Here is a 16205-nt window from a genome sequence, read left to right on the forward strand (position 1 = left end):
TCACACGGTGGGAGGGGCCAGGGAGCTCTCTAGGGTGTCTTATATAAGGACACTGAGCCCATTCATGAGGGCTCCACCCTCATGACCTAATAACCTCCAAATACCACCATGCTGGGGGTTGGGTTCCTACATATGAATTTTGAGAGACATGAACATTCCATCTATTGCAGAGACTGAGTCCCCAGACTTGCAAGTGCTGGATGAACCTCAGCAGTTCACTAAAATGTGCGGTTGCCTATTCTTTCCATCTGTGAAATGGAGATACTACCCACCTCACAGCACTGTTATGGGAACAAATTATTTCATGTATGAGAGCACCTAGTAAACTAGCAAGATAACGTTTAGCTAGAGCAGTTGGGGAACACATCATGACAGACGGAGGCTCCAAACTGAGTATTAAAAAAGGAGCAGGGTCTCAATAGGTAAGAGAACAATGTGACAGGTAATAATCATGACAGCAGCAAAGACAATACAGATACAAGGGGTAAATTAGACTAATAGGGGCAGGGAAGAGTGCTGGAGTCATGGGACATAGGCCTTTGTTTGATCCTTCTGTCTGGAGGTCCACAAGAATCTTGGGATTAACATTTCACAAAGTTGTACTTTACATAAAAGTTTGATAAAAACTTAAACCACACAAAATGCTAATTTTCCATAAGACATGCATTTTCCTGCCCAATTTTACTGACAAGCAATCTTCCTCATAACTATGCACCCTCTAATTAGTGTCTCAAGTCACTAAACCAAAGGTTCTCAAAGTGTGGTCCCCAGGCCTGCAGCATCGATCACCTGGCAGAGTGTAGAAAGAATCATGGTCCCCCCAAAGATCCACATCCTAATCCTTGCAAATATTTGTTTCATGGCAAAGAATAATTAAATTTCAGGTGAAGTTAAGGCTGCTAATCAGCTCACTTTAAAACAAAAAATTATCTATGTGAGCCCAATGTAATCCAAGGATCATTAAATGAGGAAGAGGGAAGCAGAAGAGTTAAAAACCAGACAGAGAGCAGTGCAACTCAACCAGTCCTTGCTGGCTTTGAAGATGGAAGACAGCCACAGGTGAAGGAATGCAAGGAGCCCCTAGAAGCTGGAAAATGCAAGGGAACAGATTTTCCCTTAGGGCCTCCACACAACCCTGCCAACACCTTGATTTTAGCCTAGTGAGACTCACTTTGGACTTCTGTCCTACAGAACTATGGAATAATAAAGTTATGTTGTTTTAAGCAGCTATATTTCTAATAATTTGTTACAGCAGCATTAGAAAACTAATACATCTGGAAAGTTGCTAAGAAGGCAAATTTTCTGGCCACAACCCAGACCTACTGAATCAGAAAATCAGAGGGTGGAGCCCAGAAATCTGCCATTAAACAAGCCCTCGGGGTAATTCTGATGCACACTAAAGTTTGAGAGCCACTCACTAGACTAAGCAAATACATTCAGGCACAGATCCCCAAGAAAAGTCAACACTGACAATTGATGACTTGATTAACCATGATAAAATCTACTAGTGCTATGTCCTGCCTTGACAAGCATAGAATAGGAAACCCAACCAAATCATTGGTGATTCAGATTCCTTCAGGGCCCAGGGTCCTCACTTGGAATAGCAGTGATAAATGTGCCCTAGTCCAAAACCTATCTTGGAAGCTCTTTTTAAAATTCATTTGTGATTCCAACTAGACTTTTATAAAGGGTGGAGTCATTTGCCTCTTTCTCACTGAACTTGAGTAATATTGGGGAAATGTGGGTGGGTGAGCATCCAAGTAAACTGAGGATTTCTGAGGGCTTGTTCCAGGAAGGAGAGGGCGACTTAAAAAACTCATAGATATGGAGGGCTGGGGGTTCTTACTGTCCATGAAGCTGGTTCCTCCGTCTTGAGTGTAGGTCTGCTCATGCCCACCACCACAGCACTGCCAATATCTCCAATGACAAGGACCTCACTACCTCCCATGGCAAACTATTCCATTCAGAGAAGGCTCTAATTTGTGAGATCTGAATTCCTTTCATCTAGCAGCTGATTTTCTTTGGACTTCACGCTTGATTTCATATTGGCCTACACTGAATTATTTGAAGTCTCTGATGCCCACTCATATGCAAGAACGAAATATGGCTAGGTTGTAACCTCCACTGCATACATTGACTTGTTTTCTCAGCACTATTAGCCTCTACTGACCCCAAAGGGAGGCATGTGCGTAAGCTAGGCAGGAGGTAGACATGGACCCAGTTAAAGGCAAAGTGCTTTAAAAGCCTTTGATGAAAGGCATTAAGGCTTGAAAGGGTTGTTTCTGAAATACTACACCTCCCTTTTAAGAACTCTTAAGATCTGGAGGGTGATACTCTCTCACCCCAGAAGAATTCAAGCATGAATGTTCTTAGAGCCTCCAATTAAGAGTCCAATTCCATCTCTCCAGATGCTCATTTTCACCAAAATTACCTAGTTGATTTTTTTTAAAGAACAAACAAAACCAGGCTGAACAATATCTCAGAGTTAAATAACCACTAAATGGGTGTTGACAAATTGAGATATAAAAGCCCAATAGCTCTACTTCACACATATAACTATAAATGAAAAGAAAACCCCAAACCATTCTTGCATTAGTTATTGATTAATCCAACTGTTGTGTGCATCTATTATCTGCCAGCCACTAAAATAGATACATGATGATGAACTAGACAGACACAGTGCCTGCCCTCTTAAGGCTTGAAGACTCCATTTAAACATCAACTTATCTGTATTCCTATGGTCCTGGGGCATTAACATTCAGATGTTTCTATCATTTATAAAGTGATATAGGGAAAGGTGCCTATTGTATTGGAATGCACCTAGTTCCTTGAATCAGATGGTTAAATGTTATATATGTTTTTAATGTTTATTTTAGAGAAAGAGAAAGAGAGAGAGAGAGAGAGAGAGAGAGCATGAGTGGGGGAGGGGCAGAGAGAGAGGGAGAGACAGAATCTGAAGCAGGCTCCTAGCTCTAAGCTGCCAGCACAGTCTGACACGGTGCTCGAACCCACGAACCAGGAGATCATGACCTGAGATGAAGTTGGATGCTTAACCGACTGAGCCACCCAGGCGCCCCTATGTTATATATTATTTTTAGAGATGGGAGTTGAAAACCCAAGACAAAACAGTCCTTGGATTTCCTGGATGGTGCATGTTAAATACATAAGAAAATCTCATTCTTATCCACTGTTATATTGGTCTCTTTATGGAAATGATGGTGGTCCAAGAGGGGATTATATTAATAGGATGCTTTTTTTTTTTTTTAATTCTTACTCTATGTCTTAATGTTGATTCCATCTGCACAGAGTTCAAACTTGGTGGCCAATGTCACTGGACATCAGCAGTAATTATGAGTCCACAGTCTTCTCTGTGATCTCTCCCAACGTCTAGGGGCTGGCCCCCCTCATTCCATTTTTAGCAAAAAGGTATGAACTACCAATGGCTGTCATAGCACCAGCTCTTATCACTACCCCAAATGCTAGCATCATCTGTAGATTCTCCAATATAACCAATCTTGGAAGACCAGAAGATGCTTAAGACATGTGCAAATTCTTCTATAAAGACGAAAGAGCTGCTCTTCTGGATCAGGATAATAGCTGTGACAGAGATCCCAAGAAGCATCTTATGGAAGAATACAGTATGCTTTTTGATGTGGTCTCAAAAAGTCAGATCCTAACTTAAAAAAAAAATTAAAAATCTGTTCCCTCCACAGCCAACTCTATTAACCATAAACATATAACCATTGTAAATTTGTATTTATAGAGCTTCCCTTAATTCTCGAGTAATGAGAAACAAAAGTACATTACCCCATATGAAATAGGACTTCTTTATATTAAGTTTGCCTTTCAAAGAATATTTCTTTAGAAATTCAGAACTTGTGAACTCTTAGCCTTTACTTTTATAGGCTGAACAATACTGGCCTTCTCACCTGTTCTCATAAATACAGCCCCTGCCTCTCCCTGACCCCTTCCATCTCTTTACCTCCCACCTTCATGCTTCAATTTTATTTATCTACCCATAGCCTTCTTTTCTGGCAGCATCTCTTCTTTTCTTGTGGCACGGTGCCTGTGTTCAAACACAGAACAAAGTTTGTCAGGGGGTGAATCCATCTTTCTCTCCCATAATGGTAACACAATGCTGTTCCATTTCCAACACGCCTAAATGATGACCATAATTTGCTGGATCTTTTGCAACCAATGTCTTCATTGACTCCTGTGCCCTTTTCTAGATTGCATCTGGTAATCCAGAAATGATTAATTCACCTGAATAGCTTATTCTCCCACATATTCAAGACCTTTATCTATTTTGAACAAGAAAATGGAAAAATGTTATGATTTTCATCATGTCACTCCTTGAGATGGCATCTAGGCCAGAAGAAACTGTGGCTGAAACCCTCACTAAAGCAAGCTGCCCTGTCATGGGGGGCACTCGGCAGTCCTGTGGGAAAGCCCATATACACACAGACCACATGAAGAGGAAGCAAAGAGCCTCACCTTGCCAGCCACGTGAGTGACCCACCGTCAAAGCAGATCCTCCACCCTCTATCAAGCCTTCAGATGATTTCAGCCCCCAGTTTTGGGTCTTCTAGCTGAGACTTCAGACATCATGGAGCAGAGACAAACCACCCCTGCTGTGCCCTCACCCTCTCTGAATTCCTGGTCCACAGTAACTAGAAGATAATGATAGCTATTATTTAAAGATACTGGCATCGTGAGGTAATTCGCTACACCAATTGGTAAATATCACAGCATATATGTATGCAAAGATAACTTTTCTTAGAAAAGCAAAAAAAAAAATTATAAAATTCAAGGTAGTGGTTACCTCTGCATGGGAGGCAAAAAAGCAGGGTAGGATAAGATGATATGAATAATTAATAAGTAATCAGTGAATATCTACATCTTGGTTGGATGGTAATGTTCTTTAACAGGTAGATAGATGAATAACAGAGAGGATCCTGCATAGTCCAATGATGATAGTGTTTCATGAGCAAACAATTATATTTAATCCATTTTAAACAGATGTCCAATGATAAGGAAAGAAATAAAAGGGAAGGAGAGAGAAGGGGAAAAGGAAGAGATGAGGGAGGGAAGGTAGGAAGGAAAGAAACGTCGAGAGAAAGAAGGAAGGGACAGAGGAAAGATGGAAGGAAGGAGAGAAGTTATTAGGTTACTACTTGGTAAAAATTGAACTTATTTCCATCCGTCACCTAGCATATCTACTCCTGGGTAGAAGGAGCTTCTCCTTAGAGAAGCTCTAGCACTAGGAGACAGGTACAATATTCATATAAACATTTTGGAGGAGAAAAAAAACTAGAAATATACAAATATCCAGCAACTATAAAATGAATAAGTACATGGTGGTTATTCAGGAAGTAGAACATTATACAGTGATGAATACTAGTGACTAACATCATGGATGAATCTCCACTTGACACCATGGATAAATATCTAGAGATGTACAGTCCAACGGAACTTTCTGCAATGATATAAATGTTCTAGAGCATGATGCTGAGCAGAAGACAAGAAATGACTCTGTATCTATGAAGCTAAAGGCAGACAAAACGAAACAGTATACTGATTAGAAATGCAAATATGGTAGTAAAACTATACTGAAAAGTGAGAAAATATGCAAAATTTACACTGGTGGTTAGGGGAAGCAGGGTGGGGATTCAAGAGGAGCAGGGAGATTTGATAGTTTAGAAATATTCTAAAGAGGAGGGGGAGATCCATAGGTATTCATATTTTTATTCTTAAACTATACACAGACGTTGTACACACTTTCATATGTACTATAAATTAAAGAAATAAAAGATATGAGTACAAAGCAACAAAAGAGGGAATCACCATCCCATGAATGGACTTAAGCAGAATTTCCTTCTGGTACAGCGTTACTCTTTCTCTCTCCAGTGTCTCCGGAGTCAAATATGCAAGAAACCTCACCATCCCAGGTTTCGTCTTGCCCTCCTCTGAAGATTAAAACAAACAAACAAACAAACCAACCAACCAACCACATGCAGCACCAAACCATCCCTTCCCACCAACAGATCTCCAACTCAGCTTTGTGGACTGTCAGTTTATTTAATGCCACATGGCGCAGTGGATGGGGAACTGGATTCTCAGAGACCAAGACTGGGGGCTGCTGAATCACTCCCAACTTCTACGACTTTGGGAAAATCATCTCACCTCTCTGCTCAGCCCCCTCAGAAGAGCCCCTGGGGTTAACCAGCACTGCTCCTTTTTAAAATGTTCTTATGCTGGACTTCTTGGTTTAGTTTCTTTTGAAGAAAAGATTACACCGCTTAAAAAAAAAAAAAAAAGTTCAAAAGCCTCTAGACCAAATGATCACTAACAATTCTTGCTGGAACATTTTAGAAATCTGTGTTTTGTGACAGCCACACTGGGCCTGGCACACTGTTAGGTAGATGAAAAGGGACTAAAACTAGATCACAAACCTGGCATCTTACAGAAAAAGCCTAAGTGTGTATTGCCTAGAATGATGGATTATTCCAAAAGTTCTCTCAGATTTTTCTTCCTTGTTTCAGAACCCACCTCCTATCCTACCACCCTTACTCCTAGGTATCTGACAGCAAATCTGGATAACCAGTTTAATCACTATTGAAGAAAAATAATGCGAGAGGGACTGTAGATCAGGGGCATTTTCTGCAAGGGGCAGAATTGCATGGGAATTTTCACAGGAGTGCCTGGTGGTCCACAGCCCTCTCCTCTCACCCTGTCCATCCTCTAATGTCTACACTGCTCAGGGGCGGGTTGCACAGGCCCCTCAGCTATTCTGTCTTTAGGTCTTCTTCCTCCACCCATTCTTGGGTTTCTCTTATACTCTGCTAGGTCAATGATGTGTCAAGTGTTCCAGATCAGACATTATCATTTAAATCCCTATTTTCTGGGCATGATGAATTTCAGGTACCAGGTAGAGATGCCTGCATGGCACAATCTTCTGTCCATCTGTATACAAAGTCAACCCTGCCGGGGACCACTTGTCCCATAATACTCACCACTGCCTGACAGGACAGCATTGAAGATTTGTCCTCTGGCCAGGATCCCAACATTACTGTCTCAGTAAAAGATTAGCTATTGGGTGTCACCCTACTTTGGGCCACACTCTCTACTTTAACTCATTCTAATTTCCAAACAGTATGTGCCAGTTGTTGTGCTAAAAATTAATAGAAGAAAAAATAGTAATTTTTAGGATATATGAGCTTGTTATATAGACTAATTGATATAGCCTATAGTTCTTCAGACTGGTCAGATTAATGAGAAACTGAAGATTCAATCTCACAACGATTTCTGCAAGATGCAATTCTGATATGAAATCACGACACACCCTCTGGAGAAACAAAGGCTATCATTCCTTTTTCCTCTCTCCCCTCTCTTCACTCAGGGGGAATGGAGCTGAACTCCCAGGAGAATCACACAGCCACGCTGTGTCAATTTCTAGACACTCACATTGAGTTTGAAATGAGAAGATTTTAAGTGTTGCCCGTAAAGATAAGTAATTTTCTCCCTGGGAGAAAAAAAAAAATCAGCACAGGAAGAAATCAACCGTTTCTGCCTCAGCCATCCCAGAAATTAGCAGTTTCCTCAAATCACAAAAATAAGTTCTCTGTCTGCTCCTATTGCAAAAAGCATCTTCATTTGTTTATAGGATCACTACTAAACATACTGGCTTCCTCCACCCATGGTCTGGAAAATCATTCTCCAGGATTTTTATAAACAAGTTGAGTGGAGGAGGCTCAAAGCTATGCTCTCTCTAAAGGAAATTACACCCAGCCCCCAAACTCCAGCAAGCATGAACTCAGTGCCCAAAGAATTCAAGCTAATCCACCCCATTCTCAGTGGCTGGACCTGGTGGTCCACGTGCATATCTGCCAATCCAAAGGAAATGGGCACCGTCTCATTAGGAAGCTAGACTATACAAACTGGGATCCCTCCCATTTATCATATTGCCATTTTGTTCTAAAAAAGGAAACAAGTAATATTTGATGGTTCTCATTTTTTCAGAAATTTAACCCATTTTCCTTTGACCAACATTCTATACCAGCAACCCATGGATGTCCATCCCAACCTCATCTCCCGCTGCTCCCTTAGCCTCTGCCAGAACCAAACTGTTTTAATTTCTATCCCTTATGCCCCTCTCTCCCACCTTACACAGTTCCTACTTGGGATGCATCCCCTACCTCTGAAATTCTTTCCAACATTCAAATCCCAATGCCCTCCTCCTCCTTAAAACCTTCCTAAACATTCCAGCCAGAAATCTCTCTACTTCCTATGAATGTTAGATCTTCTGGCTTATACTCTTCTTAACTTGCCATTTTTACATACTAATTTGCTGGTTGAGATTTTCAGTTTATTTGGCTTGAACTTTAATATAACATCTACCTATCCTAGTTCCCCCACTAGACTGAAGGCTTCAATGGCCAAGAGGGTTGCAAGGAAGATACCTTAAACTTTTGTGGATCACCTGTAGCATCTACCACTATCTTTACACAGAGTAGCTGACTCAATAAAAGTCTGTTGATAATGTTTGAGAAGTGAAGATTCCAGACAAAGAAACCCAAAGTATGTTTTCAAACATAGGAACAGATTCCTCTTTAGTAAAACAAACAGCTAATCTATATATTCACATTATTCCTAAGATTCAGCCAAATCCCTAGAATTAGGTCTACATCAAGTTTGTAGACATTACCAGTATGCCAGTTAAACTCTCACATTTAGGGATAATGGGATAGAGACCCCAAAATCCCCCCAGAGTGTCCCTAGGTTTGCCATTCCAACTATATCATGCTTGATCCTAAGGACCCTGGAAAATTCTTGAATTTGGGACTACCCAGAATCATTTTGTCTTTGTCAACCCAAAGTGGGTAATAGGACATCCCTCCCATCTCCCAGTGCCCTCAGAACCCAAAACCAGACCAGTCCTGACTTGCGGCTGTTCAAGGATATCCTGTTTCAGGCATTTACTCCATTGAATGGCTTCCATATTCATTGTTTCATAGGCCGAATGAATACATGAATAACCTGTATCTACTTAATAGGCAGATAATCAATGAGTGGTCCCTATGATTGTTACCTTATTTTATCTTTGCTGTTTTAATAAGAAGTAGGGCTTATCTAAAGACTTTCTTTGGACTCTAAGTCCTCAGGACTCAAGTTCTCCAATATCCAGGAAAGATATAAGCATATATGCCATATAAATAAATATCAGTATATCAATATATATCATCAGTAGAAAGTTACCATCTCCTTTCTTGGGAAGAACTGTCCATTGTTCCTCATTTTTCATGTCAAAATATTTTTCTTCTTAATAAATTACTAGTCTAGGAGATAGTAGCTGTCAACTAGTTTTTAATGGCATTACTTGACAAAATAAGAAGTCTGGCTATCCTGTTTCCTCAAAATTATTCAAAAATTGGATCCACCTATAAAATCAAAGCTTGGGAACCACTGGCTGGAGAATGTAGACCTAATTAGTACTAACATGATATCTCTGCCCTTTACTCTCATTTGGACCTTACTTTAAACCATTACTTATGGAGGCACCCATTGGGTACCTAGCATTATACCAGGGGTTGGGATTACAGACACAATATACAGATGACATTATCAGTTTGCCTAAGGTCTAGGGAAGAGGCAAGCAGACAGTTATCCTATTTAAAAAGCCATTGTTTCCATGTTCCAACCATGGTGGGTTCCAGAAAAAGGAGCATCTGGTCCTCCAGAACTCAACCACTCATCCTTTTGAAGGGGTCTGCCTACATGAAGGCATTTGTCCTTTTTTTTTTTTTCTAGAAACCTAAAAATTAGAAGTGGCCTGGGCCTTTCTCAGTCTCCAAGATGCTCTCTTTGATGCTCAGTCAATAAGTCCCAGGCTCACTTTGACCTTTAAGTCGTATCCTTCAGCTTCAGTTAACATTCAACAAACCAAAACATATCCTCCTTTGTGTTCCATGATTCCTCAGCATGATAATTTTAATCGTACTCTGTTGCTCTTGAAATATTTCTCTTATTATAAGATATCACCTTTGCCAAAGGAGATTCCAATCAAGACCCAGAAGAAAACAATTAAGGTGTTATTCAAACAAGAAATAAATGGCAGATCATAATCATAAAATAGGGTAATCAAAAGCATCATAAAATTTAATGAGGACACAAGGGAAGAATGATAAAAGGGCTTCTTGTCTACAGAAAAGGTGAGAAGTTCCTCTACTCCAACTTTCAACTTCCACACCCCATACCCTGTGGCTACAGAGATTTTTTTGGTGACACATCACTTGGATACCTTATAGCAGGTGAGGAGGGATAGGCACAATGACATGTTGATAAGCTGGCTCTCTGAAGGAGAAAAAAAATCTGATTTACAGCAGTTACCAGTTTCCAATGGGGCAAATACTCCTGCTCTGACCAATTTCAAACTGCTAACAGTTTAGTATAACCAGATAAGAAAATTCTTAAGTATTTAACTACTATTTTTCATGAGCACGTGTGAATAGCTCCTACACACCATCAGAGGAGTGGCATTTGAGAAGTGACTGCTCCGATCCTCATCAGTTGGTAAGAAAGAAGGCCTTTTGGTGGGGCTAGGTAACTCCCTGACTTAGGTGAGAGCAAGCAAGCACATCAGCAAGGGTACATTAAGTCACTCTTGTTACACACCTGAAGATGAGAACCAATGGCCTTAGGACAGAAGCCAAAGAAAAGTTGATAGTTCAAAGAGGAAATTCCCATGCTCAGCCAGGTGTTGTCCAGACACTGGCGGGCAGGGAGGGGCTGAATACAGGCAAGCTGAGGGCACAAAGGGCCACAGAGGGAAGTTGGGGACAGAGAGGGAGAACCTGAGGGTAAGAGATGAGATGAAGATAACAGAGGTTCCCCCCAAAAGCAGCCAAGTACAAAATAGGCTCATTTCACAACTTCACCTTCAACTGATACGTGTTTGTTGAATTGAGTTTCCTGAAAACTTTCATTTGGCTTCCAAGGAAAACAACCATAAAGATATGGTTTTCTGTCCTGTGGTCTGTCCCCCCCAGGAACGTGATTGCAGGAATGTGAACTCAAGCTGATAGCTCCTTTCTACACATATGGAACAGCTTTGGGATGGGAAAAAGATTTTTAAAAGGCTGAAAAAAAAAATCCCTGAAGAGCAACTTGGCTTTTGTTTAATGGGTCTGATTAACAATTTGAGGGAAATGAGAACTGTGGCAAAATGGAGTTTTTGAAATTCTGAATTGCTCCTTAGAACAGGGCTTTACCATTCAGTAGCCTGGCTGTGGGTCCCCTGGGCCTGCTAAGGCTCTTAATTTGATTACTTTTAATATAAAATTTTTAAATAAGACATTTTCATTTCAGTGGGATGAATGGATAGATAGATGATAAATAGAGGTGACTATTAAACACTAGGTTTCCCTCCTCTCAGCTCCTACTGGCACCTTCCTCACTCTTGCTCGAGGGAACCAACATCCTCTTATCCGGAGCATTGAGAACTACTAAGATTCTAATTGGAGGCAGATTCAGGCCCACACTGTGGCCAAGTCTGGTGAAATTTTTGCCAGTATCTCTAAGAACCTGTTTGCAAGTCTTCTCACTAAAGGTGATGATTCATGCATTCAAAGTTCAGAGACACAAAGACAGACAGAGACAGAGACACAGAGAGAGAGACAGAGATGAGATATGTATTTATGTAAAGATATTTATATTAAGGAATTAGTTCACACAATTTTGGGGACACCAAGTCTGAAATTTCTAAGGCAGGCCAGCAAGTCAGAAACTCAATAGGAATTAACTCTGCAATCCTGAGGCAGAATTCCTTCTTCCCTGGAAACCCCAGGTTCTGCTCTTACGGCATTCAACTAATTAGATGTGGCCCACCCACATCATCAAGAGTAATCTCCTTTAAAGTAAACTGACTGTGGATGTTAATCCCTTCCCCACAATATCTCCACAGCAACATCTAGACCAGTGTTTGGCCAAACAACTGGTCACCATAGCTAATCTGACACATAAAATTAACCATCACAGGTGGGATCCTAGCTCACCCTCTTTGGCCCCAGGCTGGAATTTTTTCTCCACTGCTGTTCTAGTACTCTTGGGTCCCATTACCACTATCTGGTTGCACAGATAGTACCACGGTGGTTGTGTTAATGTGGCCCACATCAGGTCTATTCTCTGTTACTCCTAAATGCCTTCTACTACCCTCTGGTCCTCTTCTCTCTGATATGTTCTCTTGGGAAAGATGACTCTACCCTCCTTTGAGGCTCAGTCTCTTGAATTTTTTGTTCTAATATCTGGGTCCACAGGGGGCAAATACCACTACCCAGAGTCCCTCATCAGCCCCCTATAAGGACCCATAAGCATACTCCACTTCCTCCTTCAAAGGATAGTGTCCGTTATAGGTTGCTGTGGGCCCTTGTCTGTGTCAACCTTGCGCTAAGACCCACATGGGTCTGCGATTCTTTGGAATCTTGCCAGTCACTAGGGCAGAGGGAAAATGGAAAACCATGCCCCGACTCTTAAAGCTGCCATCTGAAAATGACACTCATCCCTTCCATTCACGTTTCATTGGCCAAACCATGTCACATGGCCATATGAACCACAAGGGAGCAGAGGAAGTACCACCCCACCATGTACCTAGAAGGAGATCAGCTGGTGAATGTTTGGTGACCAGCACTGACCATTACCCCAAGTTCTCTCAGCTTACCTGCAAAGCTGACGGACACACCTCAAGTGGGCTGCCAAATCTTTTTGGGTTCAGATTGTCAGCCCCAACCCTCCTCACTTCCCCAGGTGCTTGTGAGTCTCCATCCAGTGCACTCACAACCTTCCTCCCCCATCCTCTTCTGTGTCTCAGCCTTTCCTAACTGCCCACACACAGAAACAACCTTCCTTCCAAAGTCGCTGCTAGAAATGTATCATGGAAACACACTTTGCACAACATTAATAGGCAGTGTCTATTAAAGAAAGGATTATTTCTCCAAGATTTCCCGATCCAACATCTTGACTCACTCATTGCAAACCACACAAGACCAGTGGCTGCCTAGTACTTAAACTGTCGACGTGATTCTAACAAAATACAGTTAATGATGAGAAAGAATTCTTAAGTTAAATATAATATGTAAATAAAAGAATGTTCTGTAACACAGAATAATCTCAATTTTGCGAAACAAAATATTCACATATGCAGCTTTTAATGGGTCAAAAAAGAGACTTCAAAATGATAGAGTGTTTTTTTCCAGAAAGTGGAAGGATAATTGATTGATATGTTCTTAGGTTTTTAAGAGAAGAATGTATGCATATTCTTTTAACTAGCAAAGCTATTTTTTCAAGGTTTTAAAGTCCACATGGATGAGAGTTTTTCATCCTCTCATTGCCTTTTAATCAGTCTTCTAGGCAAGAATCTTCCCTTACATCTCATTAAACTCTTTTTTATAGTAGTATAAATCTGTTGCATCCTGTCTGGCTTACAAAAAAAAGAGGGGATGGGGTTAAGAGAGGCATGGTGTCTCCTCAGATTACTGTAACAATGGCAGAAAAGTAACCAGGAAAACTACTTCAACTCCTCCTGTGGCCGCAGAGAATCCACCTACAGGAAGTCTTGGGCTCCCCTCCTCCCTGCTGGACTAATGCACCTGAACATAGAGGGAATCTGGAAGCAGGATGGGGCCAAGGATGGGCAGATGCAGCAGATTCTCTCCCTCCCCCCCATCCCGCCCAAAGAGAAGGCACTCCTCCTGCAAGATTTGACACCATTCCAGGTCAAGTCACGCCAAGTTAAGCCAGGGCTTCTCTGGGCATTGCTTTGGACTTATCCCCTCATCTGCAAGTCCTGGGGCTGGGCAGAGTGTGTGTGGCTAGTGAAACTGTGCAGGTAGGGGGGGGGGGACTTGTGTTGGTTTTAAAACATGGATGCACCACATATGCTTGAAAGGTGGTGTGAGGTCCCCATCAGAGGTTGACCAGAGTCAGGAGGCACCAGGGACAACGGCACATTCAAGCAGTTATTATAAGCTCTGGAATATTTTTTGTTTTCTAAATTTATCCAGGATCATAAGCCCTCTAGTCTTATCTACTTCCTATGGCCACAAAGAGGGGGCACAGGGAAAGACAGCTGGGGGAAAATAAGAGCACACACTGGCTTACAATGAATGGTAATAAAAGCAAACATATTGAGCGCTTACTATGTGCTGACCTCTTTCTACGTAGTATCTCAATCTTCCAGCAACCTCACATAGCAGGGATTAGGACAGCACACATTTTACAGATAAGGAAACCAAAGTTCTACAAGCTCAAGTGCAATAGTGGAGCACACTGGTTCAGACCATGGACTCAGGAGCCAGACTGTAAGGATGTGAATCCTGGTTCTGTCATTTACTAGTGTCTGACCTTGGCATGTTACAGAACCTCCCTGCACCTCAGTTTGCCTTACTGGCAAAATGAGGACAGTATGCGTACCTTCCTCACCAGGTGATGGTAAGGACTAAAAGTTACCCTATGCAGGAGGCATAGAGAACTCCCTTCAGACGTAACTTGAATCGATCTTCTGTACAACATATCATAATGAAACTGGCAAAATGCAAAGATAAAGAGAGAATTCTGAAAGCAGCTAGGGATAAACGAGCCCTAACCTACAAGGGTAGACACATAAGGGTAGTAGCAGACCTATCTACTGAAACTTGGCAGGCCAGAAAGGAGTGGCAGGAAATTTTCAATGTGATGAATGGGAAACATATGCAGCCAAGAATCCTTTATTTATGCACAAAGCTTAGAAACAGTAGATGGCCCTTGACATCCACTGTAAAGCGCTAGGTCTTGTTAAGTCATTTGCCCAAGGCCACAAGGTCAGGAAGGGGCAGTGCCAAGAACTGAAGGTCAACGGTGTCACACCAAAGCCCCCACACCTAAAATCTACCCGAAGCTGACAACACGACCTATCTAGCTGGCCCTTGTAACACACCCAAAGGCATTCTATTTGAATCTAAAGATATCCTCTGGGCAGTCATTTAAGCAAACATTATAACGCAACAACAACCTTGCCTCCGTACAGCATTCTAAAACAAATAGATGCTGAAATTTTAAGTCACCAGTGTGTCACCAACATACAGCAAGAGCTGGGGACTGTCCTCGGAGGGAAGGAAAGCAGCACAGAGACTTTCCGCTCACTCCCCCTTGGGCCAAACACCTCACAAGGGAGGCGATGCCCCATCCTGGGCCTCTCTCCACTGGGTTTGACTGGAGTGTCCAGCTATGGGCACACTTCAGTGGGTGCAGCCTGGCCGCCCCCCAGCCCTGTCTGCTGCCCTTCAGGCTGCCCCAAACAACTACAAGCATGTTAAATCTGCAGCACCCCTGGGTTTTTACGTCTTGCCTTGGATTTTGATGTAGGTCCAAACTGGAAGCTTAGTTTAAGGGAGAAAAAGGGAACCCTTCCAGCTGACGCTAAAGTTGAATAAAGGAAGTGGAGGGATGATGAGCACTAGTCCAGACAAGAGGAACTTCCTTCCCTTTGCTTAGCCTGGGCTAAACCCACAGGCCTAATTACCACCATTTACATTCCCTGCACCATAACAACCTCAGTGGTGCCTCAAGTGGCAGATGGAACAAAAGCATCTCCCCTGTGAGATGCAATAAACCCCCAGGGAATAGCAGAATGTGAGAATAAATCCCTACTCCCTCAGCTGCCAGCTGTATGCCCAGGGGCAAGCCGTTTTGGTTTCTTCACCTGTGAAATGGGGATGATCATCTCCATTCATCACATTTGCTGAGAAGAGTAACTGAAGGAAGGGTCTACATGAAAGGGCTCTCCGAATTTTCTGCAGTAGTCCCTACAAAAGTAAGGTCATATTAATCATGGGTTTTTTTTTTTACTGTCTATATTTTATGATGCTTTGACATCTTGAGGACCTTGCTGGCTGGGAGAGACTGCCCCTAGGGACAGAAACAACTTGCCTGTGATGGTTTTCATCTGCACACCAACAAATCCAGAGCCAGTGTCCTGAACCACCTCCACTATCTAATTCACACACACCAAGCCAAGGTTTCCTCTGCCCTAAATCACCCCATGGCCAGGTACTAGACATCTGGAGACCAACCCCTAAAGCCCAGAGCTTGCCAAAATTATTCAAACTAGCCAATCCTAAGGCATTTACCCTTCCCTGTAAATTTCCCAAGGTAAATCTGACCAGCAAAAGATGCTT

The 16205-nt window shown here is 42.1% G+C and overlaps 1 long non-coding RNA gene across 1 annotated transcript in view; it reads right to left on the bottom strand.

Moving 5' to 3' along the window:
• Positions 1-16205, bottom strand: part of LOC122494468 — an 81546-nt gene that overhangs the window by 1208 nt on the left and 64133 nt on the right. The window lies entirely within an intron of this gene.

Source organism: Prionailurus bengalensis, chromosome A1 (genome assembly GCF_016509475.1).
Source record: "Prionailurus bengalensis isolate Pbe53 chromosome A1, Fcat_Pben_1.1_paternal_pri, whole genome shotgun sequence".
NCBI classification, from domain to species: Eukaryota; Metazoa; Chordata; class Mammalia; order Carnivora; family Felidae; genus Prionailurus; species Prionailurus bengalensis.